This window comes from Papio anubis, chromosome 8, assembly GCF_008728515.1.
Source record: "Papio anubis isolate 15944 chromosome 8, Panubis1.0, whole genome shotgun sequence".
NCBI classification, from domain to species: Eukaryota; Metazoa; Chordata; class Mammalia; order Primates; family Cercopithecidae; genus Papio; species Papio anubis.
In genome coordinates this window covers 118,786,889-118,799,128 of record NC_044983.1, presented here as the reverse complement: position 1 = coordinate 118,799,128, position 12,240 = coordinate 118,786,889, and the positions used below count along the sequence as shown (strand labels likewise).

Sequence of the window (12,240 nt, the reverse complement as noted above, 5' to 3'; positions counted from 1 at the left end):
GTGGGCCTCCTGGGCTTCTGCCTGTGACACTGTAGCCATAGCCTCCTCCAAAGCAAGTCACTCTTGTGCCCCATGTCAAGAAGGAGCACAAGAGTCTCTCTCCTCTGCCCCAACTTCATGCTCCCAACTGTCTTCTCTTCCCCTCACATACTTCTTCTTGCTCTATCTCCCTTCCTTTCAATAAATCCTTATTAAGCAAATGCACATAAATGTTTTTATCTTTTAGTACAGATTTCCACTTGCTCTTTAATTGTATTACATATATAATATGGGTTCACTACATATTTAATATAGGTTTAATTTGAAAGGCAAAAACAGCAATTACTTTTGCACCAACTAATACATACAAAATAATATTTATATCATGTTTAAGGTTTTTTTTTTTAAATTTTGGCTGTGTGCAGTGGCTCATGCCTGTAATCCTAGCACTTTGGGAGGCCTAGGTGGGTGGATCGCTTGAAGTCAGGAGTTTCAGGCCAGCCTGGCCAACATGGGGAAACCCCGTCTCTACTGAAAACACAAAAATTAGCCGGGCGTGGTGGTTCACACCTGTAATCCCAGCTACTCAGTAGGCTGAGGCAGGAGAATTGCTTGAACCAGGGAGGCAGAGGTTGCAGTGAGCCGAGATCACACCACTGTACTCCAGCCTAGGTGACAGAGGGAGACTCTGTCTCGAAAAAATATATATCTATATAGACAGAGATATTTATAGATATATAGATTTTTTTTAAATGTTAAGCCGCCACTCAGCTTAAAAAACATAAACATTTCATCAGCCCCCTGTTAATAAGCCTACAGGTGGTTTCCAACTTCCTGTTGTTATGCCCACAGCTACAATGAGTATCCTTGTGTATCCACCATTTTATATGTGTGCAGTATATATCTGTAAGATAAATTCCTAGATGAGGATTTCCTAAGTCAAAAGGGATGGTCACAGGTCATTTCTATAGATAAATATCTGGATTGCCCTCCCCAGAAGTTGAAAACAATTGATTCGTTTGTTTTTGAAAGTTTGCAAGATGCCTAGAAGTTTAACAGGTGGCAAAATCATTTAAGTGACAGAAGACAGGAAAGCAAAAGGATCTTACTTAAGTGACATTTCTTGTTAAAAACATATAAAGCATTAACCATCTCTTGTTTCCCCTGAGGCAATCATGTAAAACAACTCCTGAGGGTGCCTTCAGTACTTGGGGAAGGGCCTGTATACTTCATTCTGGTGTAATTCCTGTAAGGATTAATATTGCTCAGAACTGACAGGAATGATTACTTCCTGCAATGAGGTAATTATGGAATCAAGTTCAGCCACACCTTTTGTGACTTTGTTTACTTTAAAATGCCTGCTACCTTAGATATTTAAGATGTGCATCTTGAGTTCCAAGTTTTGAAACAAAAATCCCTGCAGAGGCAGAGGCTGCAGTAAGCCAAGATCGTGCCACTGCATACCAGCCTGAGCGACAGAGCAAGACTGTCTCAAAACAACAACAACAAAAATCCCCACAATATATAAGTTCTCTCAATATTCAAAAGCATAAGGAACAAGCAGGATGATTATTAACAAAGGATTTATCCAGAAATACAACAACTGTCAGATTATAGGAACCTCTGCAATGCAATGTCATGGCCACTGGGGTTTGGCATTGGAGATGCAAGCAACTAAATATCACCCGCCTTGGGGAGGGCCACTAACTTGAGCCCTGCCATAAGGATCAGACCTGAAAAGATGTTCTTAAAATCCAGAGATTGAAGAAAGTCAATATTCCCCCACCTGACCAGATGCCTAACTCAAGAGTATCAGCACATTTTAGAACCAAACATGAATGGGCTGGGATACAGTTCCTCACCTTTCTTGCCACTTTCTGTAATTAGCCACAGCAGCCACCACTTTGGAAAGGTACTAAAGTTTACCCACTTACTAAAAATAGCCTAATTACACTTAAAATTAGCAATATACCTAAATCCATATTTCATGACACATGGTCCCAGAACACCTGCAGTAGACTTCTGGGTGGGGAAGTGGGAGTGAGTCTGGCTATTAAAATGCTGATTTCGGCAATGGCTCACACCTGTAATCTCAGCACTTTGGGAGGCCGAGGAGGGTGGATTGCCTGAGCTCAGGAGTTTGAGACCAGCCTGGGAAACATGGTAAAACCCCGTTTCTACTAAAATTACAAAAATTAGCCAGGCGTGGTGGCACACGCCTGTAGTCTCAGCTACTCAGGAGGCTGAAGCAGAGAATCGCTTGAACCCAGCAGGCAATGGTTGTAGTGAGCCAAGATCGCGCCACTGCACTCCAGCCCAGGCGACAGTGCGAGGACTCCATCTCAAAAAAAAAAAAAAAAAAAAAAAAAAAGCTGATTTCTGGACATGGGGTTTGAGGATATTGGTAACACAAACGGTTGCTCACTACGAGTCCTCACTGGAAACAGCACTAAAGAACCACTATGTGGACTGACTCCTCTGTGCAAGTCACTGACAGCGCCCCTGTGTTTATACTGTGGGCCCACGAACCAAGCAGCCATGGCGGCAGGGACGGAGGTGTGCATGGACTCAGCCACTGTCTTTCACTCACCAGAGCTGACTCGGCTGCCTTCTCGCTGAAGCCATAAGTGGAGACCAAGGCTGAGCTATGGCATCTTAATTATGAGGGATCCCTTCCAAAAGGGAAGACAGAGCTTTGCGCAGTGGCAGTATCATAGCCAATGAGGTTTATCCGAGGTGCGATAATTGCTAATTGAAAACAAAATGGAAGACAGGTGACTTTTCCCCCTCCCTTGAGTAAACACTTCTTCCACAGATGAATTTCCTTTTCCTAATTACCATGCTTCTGCCAGCAACTTACCAGCTCATTGAATGCCTCGTCCACTGCCACAATGCCAGACACCCACATTGCTTCTGATCACAAATCCATTCACAGCAAAAGAAATGGGTCCATATGCTGGTGCCCCCCAGATGCTCTGACCTTACCGTGGTCCCCAGGGGTAGGTGATCTTCTGGATGGTAGAATGAATGGCCCATTGGAGACTGAGCTACAGCATCTGCTGGCAGACACCACCTGGTGACGCTGGGGTTCTGTCCCTTAGGATGCAGTAGATGCTGTGAACCAGTGACAGTACTGCCAGAGTTCACAGGTCTGGGCACCAGAGGTAGACGTGAGTGCATCTCCGACTGCTACACCTATGACTGTTTCTCTAGATGTTTGTTTCCCGTCTCCATCACTTTGAATCAAATGCCTTTTGGATTCACGTAGCGAGTGATTTCTGTTCTCTGCCACTGAGACCTGACTGGTATGCTCACTAAACCAGAAACACCGGCATTTGCCTTTCTAACGAGTTTGACATTTACTCATAAAGGTTCTTTGAGGTAACTACAGGGTAAGTTACTTCAGGTGGACGGTTCTGAAGGACACTTCATCACGACCGTGGGGAAGCTCAGTGACCCACTCCTGCCCTACAACAGACAGCACCTTGCTAGTGATTACAGAATGTGGGCATGAACTGGGTGAACTGGGAACTAGGTAAAATGGATAGCAGCCAGGCCCTGGAGCAGGAATGCCTAGATCCAAATCCTGTCTCCACCACTCACTAGCTATGTGGCTTTCCATAAGTCACTTTACTTCACTGTGCCTACACAGTGTAACATGAGGAGAAGAATGGTATCTACCTTATATTATTGTTTTGAGGATTGAGGACTGAGGATTAAGTGAGTTCATACACATGAAGAGCTTAGATGCGCTAATCTGGGGCCAGGCACAATGACTCATACCTGTAATCCCATCACTTTGGGAGGCCAAAGCAGGTGGATCACCTGAGGTCAAGGGTTCGTGACCAGCCTGGCCAACATGGTGAAACCCTGTCTCTACTAAAAATACAAAATTAGCCAGGCGTGATGGCAGGTGCCTGTAGTCCCAGCTACTCCGGAGGCTGAGGCGGGAAAATAACTTGAACCCGAGAGGCAGAGGTTGCAGTGAGCTGAGATCGCGCCAATGCACTCCAGCCTGGCGACAAGAGCAAAACTCCGTTCAAAAACAAAACAAAACAACAAAACACTTCACCTTTCGATGTATGAAATATTATCTTCCCCGCCAACACACACACAATCTCATTTAAGCCTCAAAATAATTCTTAGGTGAGGCAACGAAGGCCCAGAGAGGTTAAGTGACTTACCCAAGGTCACACAGTATGTCACTCACAAATGTAAAACTGTAACGGGGGCCAAGGACTTAAACTTATTTTTCCTGTATTCCAGGTGCAGGGACAATATCTCCTCAGCATCTGGCCCCAAGGAGGTCAAACATAGCCCTGCATCCTGTGGGCCTTGAGTGGGAACTGATTCAACCATCACCTATGGCTGCAGAAACAGCGTGTGCCATAACAGTGTGACTGTATTAACATCTCGCCCCACAATTTCCTTCCAATGTTCTTCCCAGAAATTGCTCTAAAACTCCAAGTCCCCATGGAAACCTCAGGAGAGATTGCCTATTGACTCTAAGAGAAATTCTGCTACAACTGCTCCCTAAATAATAAATGGATGCTTTTTTTTTTTTTTTTTGAGAGGGAGTTTCACTCTGGTTGCCCAGGTTGGAGTGTAATGGCGCGATCTCGGCTCACCGCAACCTCTGCCTCCAGGGTTCAAGCAATTCTCCTGCCTCAGCCTCCCGAGTAGCAGGCATTTGCCACCATGCCTGGCTAATTTTTTGTATTTTTAGTAGAGACGGGGTTTCTCCATGTCGGTTGGGCTGGTCTCGAACTCCTAATCTCAGGTGATCTGCCTGCCTTGGCCTCCCAGTGTTGGGATTACAAGCATGAGCCACTGCAAGCAGCCTTTTAAAATTTTATTTATTTTTGTGTGTGTATGGAGACTGAGTCTTGCTTTGTCACCCAGGCTGGAGTGCAATGGCTCGATCTCAGTTCACTGCAACCTCCGCCTCCCAGGTTCAAGAGATCCTCCTGCCTCAGCCTCCCAAGTAGCTGGGATTACAGGCATCTGCCATCATACCCTGCTAATTTTTGTATTTTTTAGTAGAGACAGGGTTTCACCATGTTGGCCAGGCTGGTCTCGAACTCCTGTTCGAGTGATCCACCCGCCTTGGCCTCCCAAAGTGCTGGGATTACAGGCATGAGTCACTGTGCCCGACCAATAAATGGACGTTATTAAAAGCCTGGCCTGAACAGATACCTGCTGTAAAGCTCAGGGCCAAAGCCACATTCTCCCTGGACTGCCAGGGTAAAAGACATAGTTCATTCTCTGGTGCTAGGCTGCACGGTCAGCTTGGAGGAAAGGGGAGAAGTGTACTGTGAGCTCCTGCTCTCAACATCAAACACAAGACATGGTGCTTTCCATATCTGCGTTTGTGACAAGGGGCTGGAATGAGGTGCCTGCCAAGCATGTGAGAGGACTAATTAAATAAATCCATGGTGTTCTTTGCTCTCTGCAGAAGTCATTCATAATGTGCTTTTCAGACCACAAGGTGGAAGACTAGGGCTTGGAGTTAAGGCTGAAGGGACTGCAGACGAAACCTGTTTGAAAAAGGACAAGATAATCTAAAAAAGCAACAGAATCTAGTCAAAGAGAAGAATTCAAAGAACAAGACTTCAGCAGCAGTTTTCCAGCATTATCCTGAGACTCAAGGGAGTGGCGGGCTTGATGTTCCAGACCCCTTTGGTGACAGGACTTGTTCCTTTATTGAATACTTGAGGAATATTTGTTGAGTGCTTACTATAAGGAGTCAGATACTGTACTAGACACTATATTACAGTGGAGAATAAGGCAGGAAGGATTCACAGTCCAATGGAGGGAGATAGAAAACAGACTTTTAGACCAGGTGTGGTGGCTCATGCCTGTAATCCCAGCACTTTGGGAGGCTGAGGTGGGCAGACCACTTGAAGTCAAGAGTTCGAGACCAGACTGGTCAACATGATGAAACTCCATCTCTAATAAAAATACAAAAATTAGCCAGGTGTGATGGCACATGCCTATAATCCCAGCTACTTGAGAGGCTGAGGCAGGAGAATCTCTTGAACCCAGGAGGCGGAGGCTGCAGTTAGTCGAGATCACGCCGCTGCATTCCAGCCTGGGTGACAGAGCAAGACTCCATTTTAATTTTTAAAAAAAAGGAAAACAGACTTTTAAACAAATAAGTGTGCAAGATCATTTCAGTTAGTGATAATTGCTATGAAGAAAAAAAGGTACTGTCATGTTGACTGGGGCAGTCAGCTTTAGATGCGTCATCAGGGAAGAATTACCAGACTCGGAGCTCAGACCTCAATGTCAGGGAGTGTCAGCCAACAGAAGATAAAGGGAAAAAAAAGGGTCAGATCAGAGTAAACAGAATGTGAGGTCCCTGAGGAAGGAATGAGCTTGTCCTGCTCACCAAGAGAAACCTAATGGGGGAAGCAGGACAGGGAATGGGCCAGCAGTGGCAGAACTGAAATCACAGAGACAGCTGCAATCCAGACCACACAGGGCCGGAGAGCCAGGGTAGAACAGTGGATTTAGCTTAAGGACTTGCTGAGGCCATTGCAAAGTGGTAGTGATTTGTTGTTGTTTGAAAACAGGGGAATGAGATGGTCTGGTTTTTAACAGATCACTCTGTATGAAGGAGAAATGAAGCAGAAAGAAAAAAAGAAAAAAAGATCACTTTGGCTGCTTTGTGGAGAAAACATTGCAAAGTGGGAAGAGGTCAAGGAAAAAAGCAAAGTTATTGGGGTGGTGCCTGAGGCTTCCCCATGACCTGGATGAAATATCCCTGAAAGTTATCCAGCTTTCTTTCATCTCTGTCAATGCTGAAGAAGGGCTGCATGAACCAAGGGATGGATTGAGTCAAAGGGAGTGTCCTACGGAGTGAGAACCGAGGAGTGTTTGCCCTGCTTGAGACAGTGGCCCTGGAGGACAGAGGTTTGGATGTCATGGGAGGTCTCCTTGGAGGGGCAGAAATGGATAATTCCTTCTTCATAATGGAAGAACTGGCTGAGGGCCAGGCAAACAGCAGTCTCCCCTGCTGACCCACATCCCCCTGCAGTACCACCCCCTTTCTCTGCCCCCTTCCCAAACCACTCTACTTCCTTCCTCCCATTCCCTCCTGAACCCACTGAAATTAGGCTGTCATCCCCATCACTCCACTGAAATTGCCCAAAGACCTCCACACTGCCAAAACCAATGGTCATCTCAGTCCTCAACTTACTCATCAGCAACATCTGACGGAGCTGACCCCTCTCCCCTTCTAATACCACTTTCTCCTTTGGGCATCCTTGTTTTCTCCTTCCTCCATGACCATTCCATCTGCCTCCCCATCTCCTAAGCCCTAAATAAAAGGCTAGGTCCCTGGACCTTTCCTCTATCCACACACATCCTTTCAATGATATTATAGAGTCCTGTACCTTTAAATATCATCTATTAACGGATGTCTCCCAATTTGATATTCCCATCCTACACCTCTCCACTGACTCTGGGACCCCTTCATCCAACTCATATATATATATATATATATATATATAAAATACATATATAATTAATAAATATATATTTAATAAATTATGAGTTGGATAAAGGGGTATATTTATTTAATAAATTAATTATATGTATGTGTGTGTGTGTACATATATATATATAGAGAGAGAGAGAGACAGTCTCGCTCTGTCGCCCAGGCTGGAGTGCAGTGGCGTGATCTCAGGCTCACTACAACCTCCGCCTACCACACCTGGCTACCAACTCCTATTTGACAGCTCCTTAGACACCCAACTGGCACCTCAAATTTAACATACCCCCAATAAAACTCCTGATCTTCCTCCCCAAAATTACTCCACCCACAATCTTCCCCAACTCAGTAAATAGCAACCAATCTTCCACTCAATGTAGAAGTTCAGTGTCTGTCTTCTCCACAAGAATGTAATATCCATGAGTGCAGGATTCACTGCTGAGTCACCAGGGCAGTGATACAGCAACAGTAGAGGTCTTCAACTCCTGGCCTCAAGTGATCTGCCTGTCTCAGCCTCCCAAAGTGCTGGGATTATAGGTATGAGGCACCACACCCAGCCCTCCAGCTCTTTTAAATAAGCATCCTCCATGAAGAATTTCTGCAAATCATCAAGGTGTTAATTGCTATATGCTGAAGGTACACAAGCCCCTACCAGTCTGAGAGTCCCGTGTAAGTCATTTTCTCTTTCAAAGTCCTGATGAAAAGGGGACTCACAGAGAATCCAAACCACAGCCTGCAGGCTTCCTCATGCTTCTGCTTCACTGCTGAGCCAGCCACTGGTCATGGCCTGTACTGCTGTCAACCACCAAAATACCAGACTCAGTCAGAACATTGCTGTCCACTGTTCTACGGAAAATCAGCAGTTACTTCCAAGATTCCCACGGAGCCACATGGGGCCCCTAGTAACACAGTTCTTTCTTTCCTTCCCAAGAGACAGGGCTTTCTAGAGAGTAAGAGAAAAGGGGTAAGGGTGCACCGTGGCACATTTCTCATTGCACCTGCCATGAAGGAACCCTCTAATGTATAATCATCTAGTCTGGTCCCCTCAGTCAGATGTCATCTTCACTTGCATTGATTTTCTCTCAGGGACCTGTTCATATTTTTCTCTCCTCTAGCAAAGGCATCTCTGAGGACCTCTAGACCACGGGACAAGCCTATACATGTCCGAAAGCTAAATGAGAACACAGACCATTTGGCTTCTTTCCCACAAGGCTCTTGAACCTCACGCAAAACAACAGGATCAGATAGACATCTGTGTTCAGGGTTTGTGAACATTCCGGGAGCGGTGACAATTCCACAAAAACTGTGGGACACAAAGGGGGCAGTCTGCACAAAGACACAGAAGCTCACACCACAAATTCTTTTTCTTTTTTTTTTTTTGAGATGGAGTCTCACTCTTGTCGCCCAGGCTGGAGTGCAGTGGTGCAATCTTGGCTCACTGCAACCTCCACCTCCCTGGTTCAAGCGATTCTCGTGCCTCAGCCTCCTGAGTAAGTGGGATTACAGGCATGCGCCACCATGCCTGGCTACTTTTTGTATTTTGGGGAGAGACGGGGTTTCACCATGTTGGCCAGGCTGGTCTTGAACTCCTGACCTCAAGTGATCTGCCCGTCCTTGGCCTTTCAAAGTGCTAGGATTACAGGTGTGAGCCATCGTACCCGGGCTGGAACACCACAAATTCTTATTTCTGACCCAGCTAAAAATATCCTGTTACATGCTTGAATGCGCACTGAATTATTTAGGGAGGACTAAACAGCCAAATCAAAACTCACCAAGAATTCTGTGACTTAAAAAATACACAAGTTTGTCTCCTATGAAAGAGTTCCACAATATAGTATTTAGGCAGGCATGCAACTTGGCTCCACAGAGTCACCAAGAATCCAGGTTGAAGGTGGCTACCAACTGCCTTTGATAAGTAGCTTCTGAGGTCACTCCAGTCACACCATTTCATCTGGTAAGAAAGCGGGCAAAGGTGTGAAGGAGTGGGCAGGAGTTTCACAGGTCATGTAAGTGGTACACACAGGTCCTCTTGTATCCAGCTGGTCACATGTCCACACCTGACTGCAAAGGAGACTGGGAAATGTAGTCCATGGCAGAGTAGCCACACATCAGTCACAAGGGACAGCAAGCTATGGCCCAAGGGCCAACTCTACCAGCTCTTGGTTTTGCAAAGTTGTTTTTTTTTTGTTTTTTTGTTTGCCATATACAAACATATTTTTATGTGAAATTATATAAAATACAGAAAGAGGCACGATGAATGTATGCAGGATGGTGGTTACCCTGAGAGAGTAAGGGGGTAATCAGAAAGCAGCATGAAGCTTCTCAGGTGCTTTTTTTTTTCCTGAAATTGCATCCTGGCTCTACTACTTACTAGCTAGTAACTTGGTGAGCTATATGAAAACCTCTCCCTGCATCAGTTTCCTTATCTGTAAAATAGGGATAAAAATAGTACCGACCCCATTATGTCAGAAAATTGCCTGGCATACAATGACTTCCAGATAATACACAATGAACTCTATTAGTTATTTTCTCTAGACAGTTATATTCTTAAAACCAGGGTGATTATCAAAAAGGACATTAGATTTATCCATCACATTGTATATTTTTTAAAAGAACATGTTTATATATTAATTATAAATAAAAATTAATCTTGTAATATGAATATTAAGCAAAAGACAAGCACTGCTCTTTAGTGGTATGTGGATCTGAGCCTAAGATTAAGTTTTATTATAAAAATGTAAGTCTAGGCCGGGCGCGGTGGCTCAAGCTTGTAATCCCAGCACTTTGGGAGGCCGAGACGGGCGGATCACAAGGTCAGGAGATCGAGACCATCCTGGCTAACACGGTGAAACCCCGTCTCTACTAAAAAAAAACCAAAAAACTAGCCGGGCGAGGTGGCGGGCGCCTGTAGTCCCAGCTACTCGGGAGGCTGAGGCAGGAGAATGGCGTGAACCCAGGAGGCAGAGGTTGCAGTGAGCTGAGATCCGGCCACTGCACTCCAGCCTGGGCAACAGTCTGCCCCTCCAAAACAAAAAAAAAAAAAAAATGTAAGTCTAATTTTTTTAATAGTAAGCAACTCAAGCCTAGCAAAAATACTGCTTCTGTTGCTACTCAGTGAGAAAACATATTTATATATTTAAAAAGCTAAGCGATTTGTACAAGGACACCTAGACAGAAAAGTAAACTTAGAATGAGGTTTCTGATAATAAAGGTTATTGTTTTTCCCCTCTACAGACAGACTGGCAGAATATTCAAGCAGACAATGAACAGGGCACAGATGATAACAGAACCCTGACTCTCTGCTCAGCGGTGATCAGTACGGAGAGATCAGGACGTGGTCAAAAATTGCAGGCTTCCCCATGTTGTTGTTCCTACTTTCGGCTTGGAACCAGATAGAGAAAACCAAACATACTCCTCCAATCACTTAGGATGTCCAGCTTCTAGTTGGAAAAAGAAAACCACGTTTTTCCTTAACCTCCTAAGTTCATAGTTGGAGCAGAGTCTGTTGTGGAGGCTGTAAATCCAAGATTAGGGCTGAGCAGATTATGTTGTCTGGTGAGGACTTGGTCTCTGCTTTGAAGATGGCACTGATAGGCTCTGATGAGTGGAGGAGCACCAGGGCTCTTGTCTTGCGCAAATTGGATAAAATGACACAGACACAGTTGGAGTGGTTTTAAGGAGCAGAGCGTTTAATAGGCAAGAAAGAAGAGAGAAGGAAAAAGTTCCCCTGTACAGAGACAGAGGGAGGGGGGCTCCAAAGCCAAGAGAGAAGACCCAGGTTTTGCAAAGTTTTATTGGAGCTCAGCCACACCTATTCATTTACATATTGCCTGTGGCTGCTCTTTTCGGCTACAAAGGCAGAGTTGAGTAGTTGTGGCAGAGGCCTTAAGGCCTGCAAAGTCTAACATTTACTGTTTGGCCATTTGCAGAAAACATTTGCCAACCCCCGCTCTAGAAAAAGAAGAGAAGGGCCAGATGCAGTGGCTCATGACTGTAATCCCAGCACTTTGGGAGGCTGAGGTGGTGGGGGGATCACTTGAGGCCAGGAGTTTGAGACCAGCCTGGCAAACAGGGTGAACCTGTCTCTACTATAATAAAAACATACACAAAAAATTAGCCAGGTGTGGTAGTGCACACCTGTAATCTCAGCTACTCAAGAGGCTGAGGCCCGAGAATCGCTTGAACCTGGGAGGTGGAGGTTGCAGTGAGCTGAGATCGCGCCATTGCACTCCAGTCTGGGTGACAGAGTAAGACTCTGTCTCAAAAAAAAAAAAAAAAGAAAAGAAAGAAAGAAAAAGAAAAAGATAACAAAACAAAACAAAACAATGGATTTGGTGGGACAACTAGCAGTCTACGGTTTCAAAATTCATCTTGGGGCCGGGCGCAGTGGCTCATGCCTATAATCCCAGCACTCTGGGAGGCTGAGGCAGGTGGATCACCTGAGGCCAGGAGTTCGAGACCAACCTAGCCAACATGGTGAACCCTGTCTCTATTAAAAATATAAAAATTAGCCAAGTGCGTTGGCGCACGCCTGTAATCCCAGCCACTGGGGAGACTGAGGCAGGAGAATTGCTTCAACCCGGGAGGCTGAGGTTACAATGAGCTGAGTTCACAACACTGCACTTCAACCTGGGCAACAGAGTGAGACTCTGTCTCAAAAAATAAAAAATTTTAAAAAACTTTAAAAATTCATCTTGGAAATTCTTATGAAACAAAAACATTTATTGTAGCATTTTTTTTTTTTTTTGGTCATACCAAGAAGCAAA

General features: G+C 45.1%; 1 pseudogene; it reads left to right on the top strand.

Annotated features, from left to right (window-relative positions):
• Positions 1-2,670: 2,670 nt before the first annotated feature.
• On the top strand, positions 2,671-2,802 carry LOC116268799 (annotated as a pseudogene).
• Positions 2,803-12,240: the final 9,438 nt, after the last annotated feature.